Genomic DNA, 8,413 nt, shown 5'->3' with positions numbered 1-8,413 from the left:
TTTTTATAATAACTCACATTCTTCTCATAATAGCTCGTATTCTTATTAGCTCATTTTTTTTAAAAAAATAGCTCGTATTCTTCATGTGCGTACAATTTATGAGTTCATAGACATTTAGTTATGAAATACGATAACATCTGAAACATTATTTGGTCGTGTTTTTTTGAAAGCACATTACATAAAATTTAACTCGAATTCTTTTTATAATAACTCATGCTCTTTTCTTAATAACTCGTAGCTTTTCCATACATTACAATTTAGTTCAAGCCCGTGTTCTTTTCAAAGTAGCTCGTATTCTTCTCATAATAGCTCGTATTCTTTTTAACTTGAATTTTTAAGCTCGTGTTTTTTGTATATAATAATAACTCATATTATTCATGTGCGTACTATTTATGAGTTTATAGACATCTATAAATATTATTAAAAGGCTAGCCTAAAAATGTCACGTAGATAATGCCAAATAGGATGAAAAAAAGCCACGTACACAATAACAATGTGACTTGGCAAACTAATATAATATGGATTATCCAATTTATTATTATATTGCATTAATTTAAAATACTTATTCCCTTTAAAAATCCATCCATATTCCATTAGCTTTAAATTTAATTAACTAAAAAAACAACAATAAAAAACACGCATTAATTATAGGTTAATAATTTCAAGATATTTCATATGGAGTAGTATTATATGTATTCGAAATTAAAAAAAAAATTGAATACATAAGAAACTAATTCACTACTTTTTTTAAAGACATTAATTCACTATTGTCGCCACTATAACTTTGTTGTATATAGAAGATGTTTTACATAACTACTTAATCGACAAATGAGTATTAAAGATCATATAAAATATTTTTTTAGGAAAATATAAAATATATGAAAAAGAGAATATTTAATTAATTTAAGTTATTTACAAACAAATTCTGTAAATACTTAAGTGAAATTGAACACTAATAATAGAATTTTAAAAGGGTAGTAATATTGTGTATTTAGTTCATGAAATTATTTCACGTAATGGATAAGGTTTTGGAAAATATAAAATATATGAAAAAGAAAATATTTATTTAATTTAAGTAATTTACAAACAAATTCTGTAAATACGTAAGTAAATCTATACAATATAGTTAAAAGGTTAGATTAAAGCATTTAATTTAATTTCACATGGCATTAGCATTTAATATTTTATACCCCATTAATTTCTATTAATTTTTATTGATTATTTAATTATTTATTAATTATTATTAGATTATTGGTTATTTGATCTAATTCTTATAAAAAATGAATGATTACTAAAAGTCCTTACAAAAATGTCATTACATATTGTGTAACATAAAAATAAAGAAAATCAAAAGACATCATTAATATTCTTAAATTAAATGTATATATTAAAGATTTGATGAGCTAAAAAAACCAAAAAAAGATGTAACTTACCAAAATTCACATAAAAGTTTCATAATTTACAATTATATTTCACATTTTAATTGAAACTTTTGGAAGAGAACATAGATGTTAGTGAATCGGTTAAATTTTTTCATATTAACACAGCTCATAAAATTAAAGTATACATTTATTTATTTCTTTAAAATATATATAATAAATAGTATAAAAAGGCTAACATTGAGTACATTTTTAAATGACGTGTGATATAACCACATGATTTCAAGAAGTCATATTACAAGTCTCATCATCATAATTATTTTCTTTTATGTCCCCTAATATTTATTCTTACAATTACAATATTAGAAATTAAATAAGACAATAAACTTTTTATCTTCTTCCACTTCAATACTTTATTCAATTCACCACAAGCATTTAACCATACTTTTCATCTTCTTTCTCCATAACTCATTTCTCAAGTTTCTTTATAATGATTCATATTTTTAGTTTACCTTAAAACTTTTGATAATATTATGACTTCTTAATTGCTACTTTTTTTTTTCTTGATATGATAATGTTTATTCCATTAGCACAACAATAGACAAGCATTTTTATTATAGTTTTTTTATCAACCTACAACTCATTAGTTTTTCTCATGTTCTCTTTTCAATTATAAGATTTTACTATATTGGTCAAACTCATTTGATAATATTTTAAATATACTCGGTATATCTTATGCAATTTTGTATTTCATGTACAATTGATTTTGGCATAATACTAATTTGTACAATTGATTGAATTTTCAGGACCATGATATACTTGGAGATCAATACGTGCAAATGACAATCGATAGGTATGTGGATTTTTTAAGAGGATGATGTTTCTATTTTTTTTTTGGGGGAGATTTTCCTATTTTAATTATTAATACAAAACTCATTTGATAATATTTTACATATACTCGGTATATCTTATGCAATTTTGTATTTCATGTACAATTGATTTTGGCATAATACTAATTTGTACAATTGATTGAATTTTCAGGAGCATGACATGCTTGGAGATCAATACGTGCAAATGACAATCGACAAATATGTGGATTTTTTAAGAGGTAGCATGATGTTTCTCATTTTTTTTCTTGGAATTTCTTTTTTTTTTTTGGAGATTTTCCTATTTTAATTATTAATACATGACAATCGGTGAGTACAGAACACAATTTAAGAATTATCAATTTTTTTATTTCAGATATTAGTTCAATATCAGTTAACATGATAGTTGATGTTGGAGGATGTGTTCATATGGATGATCAAATCTGAAGGTCTTGAATGGAGTAATCACCATTATGAGGACGTATTTTTATGTCGTTGACCATTTTAATTGATATTAACCTATCTATTTTTGTTCCAATAATTTTGCTAAGGTTTTTAGCCTATTAGTTATTCTTGGCCTTTTAGTTGTAGTGATAGTATCGACACAATATTGACGGATAATTCTTACAAGAGAAAAAAAAAACCATCAAATGATAATTAAATTTGAAATGGAGAGACATGTATTCAATGTACTCAATTACTATATTAGTCTTACTTCATTCACTTTGTTAGGCTATTTTTCTTTTAGCTATTGAAGGACAAAAACTTGACCGCTTTTGGTAAATTGGCGGTTAAGAAACTCCTCAATCTTCGGAGCATCAATATCTTGAAGTTACATAATACATAACCCATGTATAAGTATTAATCATTGATTTCTATATAAACAACTTATGTCTATATACATGTAATTAGACTATTTAATTTGAGTATAATGAATTGAGAATGCAAATCATTACTGAATTTACGAGTTAGCATAAATAATGAATCATCAGAGCAATGAGCAACGTCATCCGTTCAACATATACATTCAAAAAAAAACTCTCTATTAAATGACTAAATCCCATTAATTTACTATGTTGTTAATAGAGGAGAAGAAGAGTTACTCATGATTAGATTTTTTTTGTGTCTTTTACAAAGACTTACATTTTAACAACAAATACAATGCCTCTATTCCCCACTAATCTCATATTATTATTATTGTTTATATTACCGTGTTATCATTTTCAATCTCATAATTTACATCCTATTTTATCGTCTGCAATGTTTTCAAATCAAAATATATTTTATACAAGTAGTATTAATAAAAAAAGGAAATTTGTATAGGACCCGTGATTTTTCACGGGTTTCAAAACTAGTTGAAATATTATATAAGATCAAATTTGGAGGAAAGGAGTACTTTTGCTAAAGAGAGAACTACACTACGTTAAGTTTTAGTTGTTGAAGTAAAATTTTTAAATTTTTTTTAATGGGCTATAGATTGTTAATTATATATTATATGGGCCTGATGTACAATGCTTCTGTACAACAGGATGTATAATCCTATTTGTGCTTCTAGTGTGAGGTTGCTCCGGTTTTTCTTTTCTTTTTAAAAAATAATGCATATTTTCTACTACCCCTTAACTTTTTCATTTTCTAAAATGTACCTCTTTTTTTTCAAAAAAAAATTTGACGGTCAATAAGTCTTGGCTACAAGTTCAAAGTACGATAATTTTTTTTCCTAAATTGACCGTTTTTGAGAAGTCTTCTATTTGAAAAAAAATTCACCGATGTCTCAACTCGTAATCGGGAATTTTGGTCGGTCAGAGTTTATTCGTTAAAAAAACTTTGACTAACCATAACTACCGGGTACAAGTTCAAAATGCGGTGAATTTTTTTTTTTCAAATTCAAGGCCTTAGGCCTTGACGAGATAATTGGTTTGAAAAAAAAATTACTGTTTTCTGAACTCGTAACAGATAATTATTGTCGGTCAAAGTTTTTGTGCGAAAAACAAGGAGTACACCTTAGGAAACGAAAAAGTTCAGGGATACCCGAGAGAACACCCCAAAAAATAAATATTGAAATAACAATTAGTCTCATTTAAGACTGATATATCCGTCTAAAGTGAAAGACGGGCCAAATATGATTAAAGTGGTGATATTTTTGGGCTCATCATGCAATTTGTTGCTTGTTTTATGCTTGAAGTGGGTAGATATTTGGCTCGTCTATAACTATAGACGGATATCTCCCGTCTATAATGAGAATTTGTGTTGAAATAAATTGTTAAAGCTGAAGGATTAATGTCCCGTACTTTTGTATGAAATTGGCTTGAATTAAATGGACATAACTGAAACGGACTGAATTGAATTGCTGAACTCAACTTATAAAAACTGAAATTAATTCTAAAAAAACAGGGTTTAATAGTATATAATTAACGAAATTTATTTTATTGTTGCCTACTTGTTTAATATCGGTTAAGAATAACCTTTTTTCAAACATAATAATTTAAATGGAAAAATTAAATTCATGGCCTATGAACTCTACATGTGTTGATTTGTTATAATTACGCGATTGTCCATTTGAGAGGGTGTACTCTCGCATTAATCAAGAAATGACACTCGTCGGACACACGTCAAAACGTGTCGGACACTTGTAAAGCCGTGTCTAACTTTCATCTTTTATTTGGGCACGTGTCCGACACGTGTCCATGGTATTTTGAGCCGTGTTTATGGTATTTGGACACACCTTCAATCGAATAAAATTGAATTTAAGGTAAATGGCGTGAATTGTTATACGGTTGAATTTGGTGGGGAAATAAGTTGAATTGGGGGCAAATGATGTTCTTTAGACTAGTAATGGGATGTCGAAATAGATTGATTATAAGTTGGTTTTTTGGTTTTGGAAATAAGAATGAGTTATAATTAACGTCAAGTTTACCTTCACTTATTTAAATTTAATATTCAATACTTTTTCAGAAATAAAATCACACATAAATAACAATAAAATATACTCCCTCCTATTCACTCAATTTGTCCCTTTCATTTTGTGCACAAGAATTAAGGGACGGATTAAAGAACGGTGTTGCTCTTTCACATACGCCTTTTACTCTTTCACATACTTTTTTTCATAAAATTTCCATACTCTACCCTTTTCCTAAATCTAAACAAATTAGGTTTTTTATATACCATTCTCCTAAAATTAAAACCTAATCTTCTAAAACTTGAACATGGATTACAATTCTTCTGTAATACCCGTCCTTTTTAGGGACCCTTTGACCATCGTTGACCGACCTTGGGAGCGGAAATAGTCTTAGGAAGGTATACCAAAACCTGTTTGAGCTGCGTGTAAGAGTGGTACTCGATAGAGTAGAGGCTACTCGATCGAGTAGCTAGGGTACTCGATCGAGTAGGGGGTTACTCGATCGAGTATGTTGGGTACTCGATCGAGTGCCCAGTTTCCAGCGAGGGTTATATATCGCGTTTTGTTAAATCCGCAAATCACTTCCGCCACTTTCCTCCTATCCTTCAGTCGCCCCTTTCCTTTCCCTTTCTCCTCAAAACCTCCATGGATGCCCCTTGAAGATCCTTATGCCTTAGGAGAGCGTCTCTTGAGTCGGGTAGCGGTCTTTTGCCTTGTCTCTCCCTTATAGGTATGTCATAATCATCATCCGTGCCTTTGTTCCTATAGCTAGGGTTTGTTCGTTAGTAATAGATGTTTGTATGTCGGTAATAGGCTTTGCTTGGTCGCTGGAGATGTTGTCTGTCGGCGTGGATTGGTTGCGGTTGCATAAAGGTAGGTTCGCCTACTCAGTTTCTGTTGACGGTCTAGTGTGTCGGTCGTTGTGGTAGTGGTGTGCTTGTTTGTTGTAGTATTTGTTTGTGTTGTGACTGTGATGGAGATCGTTGTTGATGGTTCTCGAGATGCGTTCTCGGCTGAGTGGGGTCACTTGCGGGAGTGATCTCACGCCCTAGTTTCGCCCTTCGTGGAACCCGCCACGGAAGGGGATGTGCACATTAATGAGCAGGGTTATCGCTCGTACGATGAGCGGGGCTTAGGTGGGAATGGCTGCGGTCCCCCACTGGCAGGGCTGGTCCAGTGGACAGTCAGTGACAGGTTTGGTTGGATTATTGTCATTGTGGTTGGGACTGGTGTCGTTGTTGGTATTGTTAATTGTAGTCGTCGTCGTCTTGCCTTGTCTCAGTACTGACCTTGTTTGGTTGTTTGTTTGTTATGTGTCTGCCGTGATCCCTTATGGTGAGCAGTCGGTCTTAGCAGGTGTTGGTGTTGATGATAGCTGGAGTCCGGGCAGGGATGAGTCTCCTCGACATACGATGGTCATAGCGAGTAGTCCTGAGTGGTACCTTGTATTGTATTTTGGTTTAAATCACTTGTAACACACTTAATAGTTCTTTTATTGACGTTTGATAATTACTTACCTCGGGCAACCGAGATGGTAACGCCCTTATATGCTAAGGAAGGCCTAGTTAAGGCTCCTCTGAATATCGGGGTGTTACAAAGTGGTATCAGAGCGACGATTTTGGAACCTGTAACAAATGAACATAATGAACGTAGAGAGTCTAATAAAATGAACCTGGTGTATGTAAGATGGGAGCCCCAGCTGATGCTAGATTTTGGGTGAGTAGGCGCCCTCATTTCAAAATCTTGGCCCCATGATACTTAAGCCAGTCACATGGGATGGGGAATGTGGAGTTCGTGTGTCTCTGTGTGCTCTGTATGATAATTGTACCGGAGCTACCTCCGGTTAAGTTTTGTTAGAATTAATAGCGGTGTGATAGTAATGCTTGGATCGAATATAGTAATTGTTGATGAAGTTATGGAGTTCTTTGAATAATTAGTGAGCCTATATGATAGCTATGTGATGCGTGACGAAATTTCTCGTCATGGAGATGCGTGAAAGCGTGAATTTGAATGTGTAATAGGGATAGTGAACACGTAGGTGTTTGTTATAAAATTTATTAGCAAAGTTGAAATTTTTCCGCTGCGATATATTTGAAGAATGCAAAATAGATTGCTTAGAATAACATATAAACATAATTGATTAAGTGATTTGTATATATATAAGTGTGTGATAAGTAAATATGGGGAATTAGTGTTAATTATACGTTTCAATTCGGTGTAAACGCGAATTTAGTAATAGCATGTAAAGTAAGTAGGTAAATGTAACAAAATGGCACGGCTAGGTTTGTGCATAACTCGGTGACAGGTAGACCGAGTTGAGTAATTTGTATAACGTAACGTGAAATGTCTCTTAGTTGTTGAAGAATTGTATTTTGTGTGACAAAGGTTATGAAACATGATTGAATGCGATAATTAGTGTCGAATTCCGAACTTAGTTGGACTCGACACGTGGTGTTGTTTTGCAGGTATTCTCGACTTACTTCGTACCTATGATCAAGCACTTAATTTTACTTGACCGAGTGTAAGTGCGTATTGGACCGAGTAGACCTCACTCGATCTAGTTAGGAGGCTATAACGTCGGAATATGGGAATATTCCTGCAGATACTCGATGATTTAGCTCCTACTCGATCGAGTAGGGTGGTACTCGATCGAGTACCCCAGGCACTCGATCGAGTAGGTTACTGTGCAGTAATTCCTACGGCTTTTCTTAAAACCCTTCACCCTTCTATTCCTACTTCTTATTCCTCCATATTTCGACACAACCATACTACCAGCCTATAACACTCTCAAATCCCTTAATCTCTCCCAAATCCTCTCTTTCTCTTAGGTTAGTAGTGATTCTTGGGGTTGATTTTTCTTGTTTAATTCGTTTCTTTATCTTACAAATCAATCAAGGTATGTAATTCTTCTTAATGTATGTGATATGTTACTTTGAATGTGTAAGAATGAGGAGATAATCTGAAATTTTCGATTCACATGATGTAATAGTTGCTGTAGATAGTTGAAACATGATTCATATGCCTCTTTTCCATGTTTGTTGGTGATTAATTGCTGTAGATTAGATTAGAAAAGTTGCAAAGGTGAAATCGAAATTTCTAGGGTTACAAATTTGAAATTGATTTCTGATTGTTCTACATTGATTAGATGATGGAATTAAGTACTATACATTGTTTATATCATGTGGAAAGGTGAATTCTGATGATTATTACCTTAGAAAATTGCCTTAAAACTCCGTCTTAAAAGTGCCTTATGGGAAATTCGTGACTTAGAA

This window comes from Silene latifolia, chromosome 5 (assembly GCF_048544455.1).
Source record: "Silene latifolia isolate original U9 population chromosome 5, ASM4854445v1, whole genome shotgun sequence".
In the NCBI taxonomy this organism is placed as follows: Eukaryota; Viridiplantae; Streptophyta; class Magnoliopsida; order Caryophyllales; family Caryophyllaceae; genus Silene; species Silene latifolia.
Note: the sequence above shows the minus strand (reverse complement) of the source record.